General features: G+C 40.7%; 1 protein-coding gene across 3 annotated transcripts in view; it reads left to right on the top strand.

The window, feature by feature from the left end:
- The window catches only part of MIPOL1 (mirror-image polydactyly 1), a 202,225-nt gene that overhangs the window by 110,986 nt on the left and 78,869 nt on the right, over nt 1–12,370 (top strand). The window lies entirely within an intron of this gene.

The raw sequence follows: 12,370 nt of genomic DNA, 5'->3' as shown, positions 1-12,370 counted from the left end.
AGAAGCCTGGAAGATGTCCCAACGAGTTTTTCTGCCAAGACAAGGTGTGGTGAGCTCACAATCAAGGCTCTCTCACCTTGTAGGAATATTAGGGTTGCAAGCATACACTTGGTTGGAGTGGGTGGGTCTGATCCCATCTGTGAAGGTGGGGACTGGTTCTGAGCAGCAAGGCTTCATACTCCAATTCAAACTCCAGTTCAGTTGCTGCCACCTTCTGTTCAACCTCCTCCACCCCCGTTGGAGCCTGTTCTCAAGCCTGATCCCAGCAGCACTGCGGGGCTCATGAGACATATATTTCTACATCATCCCAACATGTATAATGAAAAGAAAGAGAGATCTTTGTCTGGTGCCCACAGTTGTTTTATTACTTTAAACTTGTTTTCATTTCCCACTTTTCTTCTTGTTAAGTTGGCTTGAGGATCAACATTTCTGTTGTCTATATTGATTAGTTCTGAAATGTGAAAACATTTGTCCCTGTTAGGGATGGAGAAGAAAACTGAACCCCATTTGATTTAAAAGTGAACCTACCCAGTTCACACTTTCCAAAGCAATATGTAAACCGAAACGCAGCCACCCTCTGAAATTAGCACATCTCCAAATTTTCTGGTGCAGTTCACCGGCCAAACAGTGTGTTCAAAAATGCATATACTTGGGTAACATGTGCATTAAATGCATATATTAGCAAAAATAATGCACACAAAAACACACGTGCAAAAATGTGCTACAGTAGATTGCTTTGCAAAATTGTGTATATGAGCCAAAATTGTATACAATGTATATATTAGGAGGAATTAACAATAAAATGCTGGTAGATTTTCATGAGGACTTGAAAAAAAGGTTCTCCAATTTAAGATTGGAAAAAATGAGAAGCTGAAAGAAAACCAATTTGCCCATTCCTAGGCTCTATCAACAAGCGGACTTGTGGCAACTCATGAAGCTAAGTATAGTCATAATTCGTGGAATTTTCACAAAGCAGTAGATATAAAACCAATCCTTGTTTGTGTGTCATGGGAAGGCTCAAAAAGCACTTAGATGAGGGGGGAAATTAGGCTAACGTGAAATCAAAAGTTATTCATCCCCGGATGTCCAAGGTGCTTTTTACTTAGTTATTGTTTAATTATCTGAACCAAGCCCAGCATTTATCATTCCAGTCACACAGGGCTAAACTATCAAACTCCCATTCAGAGCTGAATATTTGTGCCTGCGACACTAAAGTAACATCGCTCAGAGTTGTCACGTTTGATACTTTGAAGTTACTGTGCCAAAGTAGTTGTTATTACCCACCCTATGCATTTTCACACTATAAATGTTTTCATGTATTCAAGGCAGTTGAGTCATTCAGAGAGGTGCACAAACATAATCTGAATACAAGAATACACAGTTTTCCTCTTTGGCAAAATTGTCCTGCTTACAATACATATTTGTCTCCACAAATATTCTTTTCAGTAAAGCTAAAACATTGTAGCTGGCTTTAAAAAAGTGGACTCATGTTGAAGACATTTTTACAGCTATCTATTTCTCAATTAATCCCATTTATGAATCACTTTCTATGAAATGTTTCAAGGTGATTCAGCAATGAAAACATCAACAGTAGAAACATATGTAACATAGAGCAGCTTCATATATAAAAACCATTTCAAATGTGCAAATACAGATTGGGATACAATATGGTCTTAAAAGGCTTTTGTAGGTGCTGAAATCATACTAGAAATGGCACCTGTCTGGTACATAAGAAGATGGTTTCCAAAGGGCAGGGGCATTCACAGTAGCCTTTATATAATTATCCTAATGTTTCCTTTGAGATTCATCTACTTTGTCCATGTTTCCAGCAACAGCAGGTATGTACAGTAAATATTGTAGGTTTGTCATAGATAGTACAACACAGACTGATTAGGATGACGTCTTACAATTCTTAATGTGATTGATATTATTTGTGGCATAGAAACCCAGAGGTTTCAGCAACATCAAATGTTGCAATCTCTGAATCTGACAAAAGTACCTTGCAGATCATGGAAAATCAAAAATCTCACTTTGCACAAATACCATGACTACTGTATAGAGGTGTCTGAAAATGGCCACATGCCTCATGTACCCAACTTCCAGAGATTCTATACTGCCTGAAAGCCAACAGTAGAAGAATTAGACAGGGCTAATCTTTCACAGGGCTAACTAGCCAAGTGGAATTGCCTCTTCGCTATTTCCCCGCTTCCCAAAAAGAAAAACTCACACACTTCTTAGAAGTGGCATGCCACTTTGTGCGGTGAGATTTTGATTCAGATGATATTTACATATGTGGCTCTCTTTACACAAATAGTACTATTGACTCATTTGTATGAGTAATTTTAATTGTGTGCCTAAGTGTCCGTTTCACTGGAGATGAAAGCACATATTAGCAAGAGTATTCTTTCGCTTGTTACCAAAGACAAAAGGACTGAGAGCACAGCAGCCTTTTTCTTTGTGGTTAAAAGAAGGAGACATTTGGTCAAGGAAAAAATATTTCCAGAAGCAAAATAGATTACATTTAAGTGGTGAGTTAATCCCAGTGTACATTGAGGCCTGAAGGGAGAGGGTATAATATAAACGTTTAATAATACGTAGCTTGTTTAGTTCATATATGCACAATAATACTATTGTCCGGGAAAACATTTCAAATGAATAGGAGCAGCAGGTTTGGGGGTTTTTTTCCTAGTCCTGCCCCAGGTTTGTTTGTTTTTGAAACACGAATCAAACATTTTAGATGCCTGGGATTCTTCAACACTATACAGAATGTTCAGATTTTAAAATTAAAAATGAAGGTGGGGGAGGGACAAGAAGATCGCTCCATGCTCTTTAATTTTGCTTTTACTACTGCATCTCTGTAAGTAACCGATTTTGTAGCCAAAAGAGAGATGTCACACTACCAGAAATGTTAAGTTGTTGTCAAGCAATATGCTTTATTTTATGGGGGGGGGGCGGAATCATATGAAAAAGCTTTTCCTCTGGGGGACATGCTGTTAATCTAAACCTGGGATGTAAGTCAAATACATATCTAAATTGACATGGGTGAAGTGTTAAATATCCTCTTTCCTTTAAAGTGGGATTGTTTTATAGAATCACAACAGACCCTCTAGTGACTCTCAAGACAGATCTGTGTTTCAGCACAATCATGTGTCTACTCAGAAGCATGTCCCGTTGAGTTTAAAGCAGCTTCCGTCTACCTAGTTAAGCATTTACAGTGGTATCTTGAGTTACAGACGCTTCAGGTTACAGACTCCTAACCAAGAAATAGAACCTCGGGTTAAGAACTTTGCTTCAGGATGAGAACAGAAATTGGGCGGTGGCGGCACAGTGGAAGCGGGAAACCCCATTAGCTAAAGTGGTGCTTCAGGTTAAGAACAGTTTCAGGTTAAGAACGGACCTCCAGAACGAATTAACTTCTTATCCTGAGGCACCACTGTATAGGATTGCAGTACAAACATGAGTTTGACCAAGCTGCGGGAAGCAGTGGAAGACAGGAGTGCCTGGCGTGCTCTGGTCCATGGGGTCACAAAGAGTCGGACACAACTAAACAACAACAGGATTGCAGTATTTGAAAGATTACAGCCTTAATAGTGTGTGGTTTTTAGCTGCAGTATAACTGGGACTTTAAGGGGGGGGGCTTTAAAAAGGTATCAGTAGTGAACTGTACTTCTTAGGACGAGTGTCAAAATAACCCTCCATTAGATTGTCCCATTCACCATTAGTGCATAACGATACATTGTTGTTTGTGCTGTAGTGAAATCTTATAAACGCTGGTTACGTAAACCCTTCACCCCAAAAGCAATCCTTAGGAAACTCAAACTAGCAAAGGTCTTTCTCTGACCCATGCATGACCTCCTTATCTGAAAATGCCGTTCCACCTTCGGTCTGTAATAGACACTGAGGAGACATAGGTGGGGCAAAGCATATATAAATATTTCTAAGCCTCGTCTGTTTTCTAAAAAATAGTACCAGGGCCCCTTTACCTGATATAGCCTCTTTCTTTTGTGTGGCTTGAAATTTGTAGATGTCATGAGCAAGTTCCCCACAAGAGATGAGACAAAAGCAGGGGAGGCCTTAATGCATTCTCAAGGCTGCCAGCTAGCCTTGGCTCAAAAGATAATACATGTTTGCACTTTTCAACTTTTCTTTCATTCTTAATCTGAAGGATCTTCTTGACTGCAGTCCTGTGACCAATGAGGACATCAGAATGGATAGTTTCTCAAATAATGTATCTGTATAAATAGTTTTGCAAACTATTTTACCAAACTCCCTACCATAATAGTATCCAAGCCGGGAATTCTAAAACAGGAATAACACCTGCAAATGCAGGAAGATCCGTAAATGTACTTTAATTTTATTTTTTGCAACTTTTTAATAGTTTTAACATTTAAGCGTTGGTTCAGAATTTAGGGTCCCCCACACACACTGGAAAAAGAAAACAATAAGGAAATTGATAAGTGTATGGTGGTGTGATTAGGCATGTGAGCCAGAAGTGAGAGCAAATACTAAATGAAGAAATCTATTGCTTTTAAAATCCACATAGATAAATTATTGGCAGGGCTCTGATGTTCTAGCTGTACAGTAGGTGAAAATTCAGCAAGAATAACTTCCAAGTCATGAAAGCCCGCAAGAAGTAGGATGTTACTGTTGCGTATTCGGGGGTACATGGTTAGACCTGCTGGTCAGTTTGTCCCATCTAATACTTGAAAGTTTCATCCATGAGATTGGTCTACCTCTGATTCAGACATAATGGCAAACTTTGACATTACATGTGAACCAACTCCAGGTGTCTGTGACAAACATATCCACCAGTAGCAGTGTAGATCAGTCTTCATTTCCAGTGGCTTTGACCTGTGCTGGAACAGTTGGAAATAAATACTTCCCCGCACATTGTTGCCAGCAGCTGCTTTTTGTAAGAACTTTATTGCTATGTTGTCCTGCTGAGTGCTGGCAGCCAACTAAGGCTCTATCCTGAAAGTATTTGCTTTACAGGCTCTAAGGAAGCCATTCCCAGACCCAGAACACATAATACTACATGGCATGGGAGCAGCTTCCATGTGGCTTCATCCATGCTTTCCCATTACATGCATCATTTTATTTGTATGCCTCCTTTCCGTAGTTAAAACCATGCTCAAGGCAGATTACAGCATGGGGGGGGGGATAGATAATTCCAAATACAACAAAAGTAGTCAAAACAATAAATAAAATACATCAAAAAGCACACAGCCAATTTGAAGAATTCCACATTAAATAAGAGCTGAAAATAAAGATACCAAAAAATGATATCAATAAGAGGAACAAATCAATCAATCAATCAATCAATCAATAGACTTTATTTGCGTAGCCGACAGGCCATAGCAGTAAGAGGAACAAATCTCCCCAAACAATACCGCAAGCCGATAGTCTGTTCAGTAGCGTCAGTCTCTGTAGCTGGCGTCAGTCAGTGTCCTGCCCCCACCAGGCCAGGTGGGAATAGGCCTACAAGGCAGGGAGCAGTTCTTCCTGGACTCACAGCCAAGATGGTCTCCAGAACACTGTAGAGGAGGAGAGTGACATGTGAGTGTTTTTTCTGTGTGATCATCCCCTTCTCTGGGAGCCAGGCATAATTTGCATGGGAAGAAACCACACCATGATTCACGCCATCCGTGTGCTTCTATCATATTGTCATTACTTGTGTTACGTAGGAAGAAACTGTGGGGAAATGGCTCCAGTGCTGCTCCAGGAATTTGTAAACCAGCGTCTACTGTGATCATGAGATGAGCAGATCACACAGCTAAACTCTGGTTCAGATGGTTTACTAAGCCAGCGAGAGTCATAATTGTGCTGGAAGGGCAATGTTCATGTCCCCTCTCTTCCACCACCTAAAGAATATTGTGCCTTTTACTGGATTTTAATCTGGTGTCCATGATTCATTTTCACAAAGAGCTGTGGATTTATCATTGGACATAAAAATAGTTGTAGTTGTTTAGTCGTTTAGTCGTGTCCGACTCTTCGTGACCCCATGGACCAGAGCACGCCAGGCACTCTTGTCTTCCACTGCCTCCCGCAGCTTGGTCAAACTCATGTTTGTAGCTTCGAGAACACTGTCCAACCATCTCGTCCTCTGTCGTCCCCTTCTCCTTGTGCCCTCAATCTTCCCCAGCATCAGGGTCTTTTCCAGGGAGTCTTCTCTTCTCATGAGGTGGCCAAAGTATTGGAGCCTCAGCTTCACGAGCTGTCCTTCCAGTGAGCACTCAGGGCTGATTTCCTTAAGAATGGAGAGGTTTGATCTTGTTGCAGTCCATGGGACTCTCAAGAGTCTCCTCCAGCACCATAATTCGAAAGCATCAATTCTTCAGCGATCAGCCTTCTTTATGATCCAAATTGGCACTGGCCTTATCTGAAGTCTTCTGTCACCTGCCAGCAGATTCTGCTATGCCCAATACTTGGTTGTCCCTTATTGCTCCAATATTGGGTGATAAAGGTGTAATAGAATGAAAATGCCACTCTAGTTGTCTCAGTGTACAAGACAAGCAACTGTAACACACGCATAGAATGGATCCTCACACGTACGTAATAGGCTTAACTACGAATCAACTGTGCAGATCCCACATTCCCTCTGTGATTTGGAAAGCCAATAAGCTGTGTAGCTTCCTTGTTGCATGTTGTTCCTTCATAAGAGCTAGGCACAAATACTAAACATGACTACTACTCACAAGTAAGTCAAGCTGAACGCAGTCCCACTGTGGGGAAGATATTAAAGCAGCATAAATACTTGGAGATTTCAGCCGAGACTATATTAGGATGTGTCATCCTTGCAGAACCTGATTGCTCAGTCCTGGCATGTACTTTGATTTGAGTATTTCATTATACTTATACAGAAATGAATTATTCAGTAGGAAGCAATAAGCTCAGAGAAGTTCTTCTCTCTTATAGCGATAAATACAATGGCCTGGCATTCCCCGTTAAGAGTTCAATCTCCACTGATTTAAATATTCACTTAGGAGTGTTGTGATTTCAAAATCTTACCTTCCATTAAGGAGAAAAATGTAAATGTAGCTAATAGAAAAGGCATGAAGAATGTTAACATTACAGATAAACTAAATATAGTTCAGTTTGAAAGCAGAATTAACTGAACACCACTTGCCTATAAAATCTGCCAGTAATAACTTCACACTGTAGAACCAAACTTACAATTAAGATGAGCTCAGTTCACAAACCAGTAACCTGATGTCTTTGGATTTTAAATACCCAAAGGCATCCATATGAAGAAAAGGTGTTAAATTCAAAGACCTCAGTCTAATATAAATGTGGATTAGGCTGTAAATTTATGAAGTCCAAAATGGTATATAGACAGATATGTGAATAGACCTGTGTATAGTCAGGTCCAGTTCACTCAGTCAAAGAATGCAGTTATTTAAAAAATATATAGATATGAATATTTTTGCTCAAATAGCAGCATACAAGTTCTGGCTAAAATGCTGTTATTGCACATCCTTTGCCCCCCCTTGCTTTTGTAGGTATGTGTGCTACAGGGTTTTTTTGGGTGGGGTACTCTTACAGCATGTTTTATCTTATTATAAATAGGTAACATAGATGAGTAGCAAATTGAATTCCTAAGTATCTCCTGTCAAAAGGCTCAAGTGTCTGGTAATGCAAAGATTGCTGCTGCCTATCCAAGTAGACAACCTTGGACTTTATGGGCAAATAGTCCAAATACAAGGCAACTACATACTGTGGGTGGTAGTTTGGAAGTGAGATTACCAATAGGATCCCACAGCATACAAAATATTACCTGTACAGTTAGGAATGGGGAATCTGCCCCTCCAGATCATAGAATCATAGAGTTGAAAGCGTCACCTAATTTAACCTCCTGCAATGCCGGAATCTCCATGAAACCATCCATGAAACCATCCATGAAACCATCCATGACAGATGGCCATCTGACTTCTGCTTAAAAACCTCCAAGGAAGGAGACTCCACAGCCTCCCAAGGGAGATAGTTCTATAGTTGAACAGGTCTTCCTGTTAGAAAGTTCTTCCTGATGTTTAGTCAGAATCTCCTTTCTTGTCACTCAAAGCCATTGGTTCGAGACCTACCCCTCCACAGCAGGAGAAAACAAGCATGCTCCATCTTCTGTGTGACAGCCCTTGAGATATTTGAAGATGTTGTTTAACTCCCATTAGTCCAAGCATAGGCAAACTTGGCCCGCTAGATGTTTTGAGACTACAATTCCCATCATCCCTGACCACTGGTCCTGTTAGCTAGGGATGATGGGAGTTGTAGTCCCAAAACGTCTGGGGGGCCGAGTTTGCCTGTGCCTGCATTAGCCCCACCCAACATGGCCAGTGGCTAGAGATCGTGGGAGTTGTAGTCCAATGGCTTCTGAAAGGCTGTGGTTCCTCGAACAACACTATGAAGGAACTTTCAGGAATTTGTAACTGGGTGGGTATTTTTTTACATCCTTTGCATTGTTGTTAGACTACAGAAAACACAGAAAGTCTCTCGCAAAACAGAGGTGGGGGGGGGGAAGTATCTGAACTGCCAGGTACGTGCAGAGGAGCAGCATGCCACTTCCAAGTGTACAACGCTCCCAACCTAAGAGGTCTGAGGGAGAAGAAACATTGGTGGATGCTGCTTTCCTCACACCTTCATGGCAAATGGCACCTGCTGAAATTCCTCTTTCTAAAGAACCTTGACAGCCCTGTTCTCCTTTGCATCGTATGACCACCATGTCAAAGACTAAGGATCTGGAAGTGTCCTGAATGTACATAGGATCAGTGCCTTTAGCTCTAAACTGAACAGACGTTCAGTCGCAAAAAATGTGTCCTTAAGTATCAAGTATCTGATTATTCCTAGTGAAAGTATTGGTGCGAATTTACACCAAATACTGAAGTGATGGTGTTTTGTGTATCGCCTGGTTTTCATTCTTTTGTTAGAGTATTAAACAGATATTAAATTTTATCATTAATTCAGCGCATGGTCTCTCTTGAAATCCCCTTAATTACAGATTGACTCCAAGGATTAGGCAGCATGGATTTTAATTTTAAGTGAAACAAAAAAAAAGAAAAGAAAAAAGCTCCTTAAAAACTATTCTTGCAGATCAATTGTCAGACCACAAAACGATGCAAACATCTTTTGACACGTGAGCCCGTCAAATTCAAAACATTAAAACAAAGTTAAGTGAACCTTTAAACCTAAATTGTGTCATGTCGTCTTCCAAATGTTTTATTAGCTATGACCTTGGAGAGGAATGTCTACATCTCTCAAAAGTTTTGTTTTTTCAGTTTTTCTTCAGAAAAATAGATTCACGCTCTTGCTGGGTTTTGTTTATGTTCAAAGGAAAATGACATCAGCTTTCATGTTTCCTCTCTTTCGGTACTTGCCTGGCAAAGTTGACATTGCAGTAGAGGCAGAAGCAGCTTAGGTCAGAGCATTGTAGCTTCCTACCTACACAACTTTAAGACTTTGCAATCCAGACTTCAATCTAGTCTTCAGTTAAGCAGATGTGAGTCCAGAAAAAACATTTTTCACAAACTGGAATTTCATCTTGGAATTACTTCTGTAAGAAGCACAAGCGGGGGTTTTGTTGTTTTTAAAATGTAGGACTTCTAAGAAAGACATGCAAACTTAAAAAAAAATTATTTAAAGCATATACAAAATCACATTGGATGATATCCAGTTTTGTCATTGAGTAGACCTATTGTCTTATTGTGTCTCTTGTGAGTATAGCTTACTTTGATATTTCCCTTATATGCAGCATTAAACTACAGTTTTATTAGTCACATAAATTTAATATGCTCCGTGTAATTAATAAATAAGGAAGACAAGCAAACTTGATGAGATTTATTAATCAGAAATAAAATTGGTTTGACTTTTTAACTTATAAATTTATTTTTGCAACAACCTGCTGCTACTACTAGTAATCATAGTACTATTGTGGTCTGATTTCATTTAGCTTGATAGACATATATAATGCTAAACTGATACTCAGAAAACACATTCACAAGTTTACCAGAAACTCGTTACATAATCTGTGTTTGAATTTAAAAATAAATAAATAGATGCTTTAGGAGTTGGAAGGATGGTGGGAAGGAAATGAAGAAAGAATATTCCATTGTTCAAGGGCAGTTGTGTGATGCTAAAAGCCACAGGTTTAGAAATCACTTATTCCAGAACAAACATATTAAAAGCAATTAGGTTACTAAAGAACAAGCAGTTTCAAGATTGCATCAAGTGATTTGGATTAATGGTTTCTGGCTGCAAGGCAGGGTTAATCCATTTGCACAGATCCAGAGTTGGAATCTGGATTTAGCCAGGGTAGAGCTCTGTGCAATTCATAGATTTGAGCCTATTCTGCCCATATCACAAGAAGGCATGTATGAAGCATTATTTATTTTCATCTAATGTAGATGAAGGTCAGTCAGGGTCAATGTGGCATACCCTCCAACATTTGTCTGATGAAAATAGGGGTGTCCCATTCCTTAATGATAATTTTGCTATTTATACCCCACACATCTTACTAGGTTACCCTGGGCAGCTTCCAACATATATAAAAACATAATAAAACATTTTTTTAAAACCCTCCCTATACAAGATTACCTTCAGACGACTTGGGGGTCAGATAATTCTATACCCTCCCAACATGTCTCCAATGAGAATAAGGACATCCTAAGGAAAAGTGGGGCATTCCAGGATCAAATCAGAAACTGAGACAGCTTCTCTAAATCAGGGATGCCCCTGGAAAATAGGACACTTGGAGGATCTGATATTGTGAGGCATCTGTAGCCCATGAAAGGCATACAGCAGGGGTCAGCAAACTTTTTCAGCCGTGGGCCGTAGGACTATATTTTTTTGGGGGGGATGAACAAATTCCTATGCCCCCAAAATAACCCAGAGATGCATTTTAAATAAAAGCACACATTCTACTCATGTAAAAACACCAGGCAGGCCCCATAAATAACCGAGAGATGCATTTTAAAGAAGAAGAAGAAGAAGAAGAAGAAGAAGAAGAAGAAGAAGAAGAAGAAGAAGAGTAGTAGTAGTAGTAGTAGTAGTAGTAGTAGTAGTAGTTTGGATTTGATATCCCGCCTTTCACTCCCCTTCAGGAGTCTCAAAGCGGCTAACAATCTCCTTTCCCTTCCTCCCCCACAACAAACACTCTGTGAGGTGAGTGGGGCTGAGAGACTTCAGAGAAGTGTGACTAGCCCAAGATCACCCAGCAGCTGCATGCGGAGGAGTGGAGACGCGAACCCGGTTCCCCAGATTACGAGACTACCGCTCTTAAAAGGACACATCATTCTACTCATGTAAAAACACACTGATTCCCGGACCGTCCGTGGGCCGATTTAGAAGGCGATTGGGCCGGATCCAGCCCACGGGCCTTAGTTTGCCTATCCATACAGGCAAAGATGAACCAGCCTGGAGACTGGAATTGCCGTGTCAGGCTGTGGAGACCAAAGCAGAAAGAGCCAAACTGAACATGAATTGAACGTGTTGCATTTTTGCATGTAATGTACAGTTTTTGAAATTCACATAACGGCTATGGGGGTTGAGTAACAGACTTGGAGCTGACTAGAAGTAGTAGTTTAATCTTTTCCTGCCCCTGCAATCCTGATAAAAAGGTTGCCTCCTATAAGCTGTTACAGTCATACCTCGTGTTGCGTACGCTTCATGTTGCATCTTTTCGCATTACGTCCCACGGCAACCCAGAAGTACCAGAACGCTTCGAGTTGTGGGCATTTCACGTTACAGACGGGCCTCTGGAATGGATCCTGTCTGTAACACGAGGTACCACTGTATTTGCATTGATAGGGTTACTGTTGTGCAGACCCCAGTTATTCCTTGATCATTTGTCGTGAAGATCGGCCTGAACATATACATAGGATATTGTAGGTTGTTTGTTTGTTTTAAAATGGGGTTCAGAGAAAAGGCTGCACAAACATTACTGAATGAAAGCTGCTTGCCTCATGAAGCATCAGTAAAAAAGAAAAGGTTAGTACCTGAAAGGTGGGGTGGGGACGAGAGCTAATTTCTCATGGAAGCAACCAAAAATGTACTTAGGGGGCAATCCAACCCCCTGGCTGGCAGCACCAGGGTTAATGAAACAGCATGCATCCACAACCCTACCGCTGGGGCTGGCCAGCACCAAAGGAGGTGGTAGCAGTGGCAAATGGCTCTTGCCCAGGCATAGGCAAACTCGGCCCTCCAGACGTTTGGGGACTACAACTCCCATCATCCCTAGCTAATAGGACCGGTGGTCAGGCATGATGGAAATTGTAGTCCCAAAAAACATCTGAAGGGCCGAATTTGCCTATGCCTGCTCTTGCCTGTGCCAGCTCTCAGGTTTTACTCACTAATACACTAGTTGGGGTGTTTTCTTAACAATAAA

Source organism: Podarcis raffonei, chromosome 1 (genome assembly GCF_027172205.1).
Source record: "Podarcis raffonei isolate rPodRaf1 chromosome 1, rPodRaf1.pri, whole genome shotgun sequence".
In the NCBI taxonomy this organism is placed as follows: Eukaryota; Metazoa; Chordata; class Lepidosauria; order Squamata; family Lacertidae; genus Podarcis; species Podarcis raffonei.
This window is presented reverse-complemented; position numbering and strand designations above follow the sequence as displayed.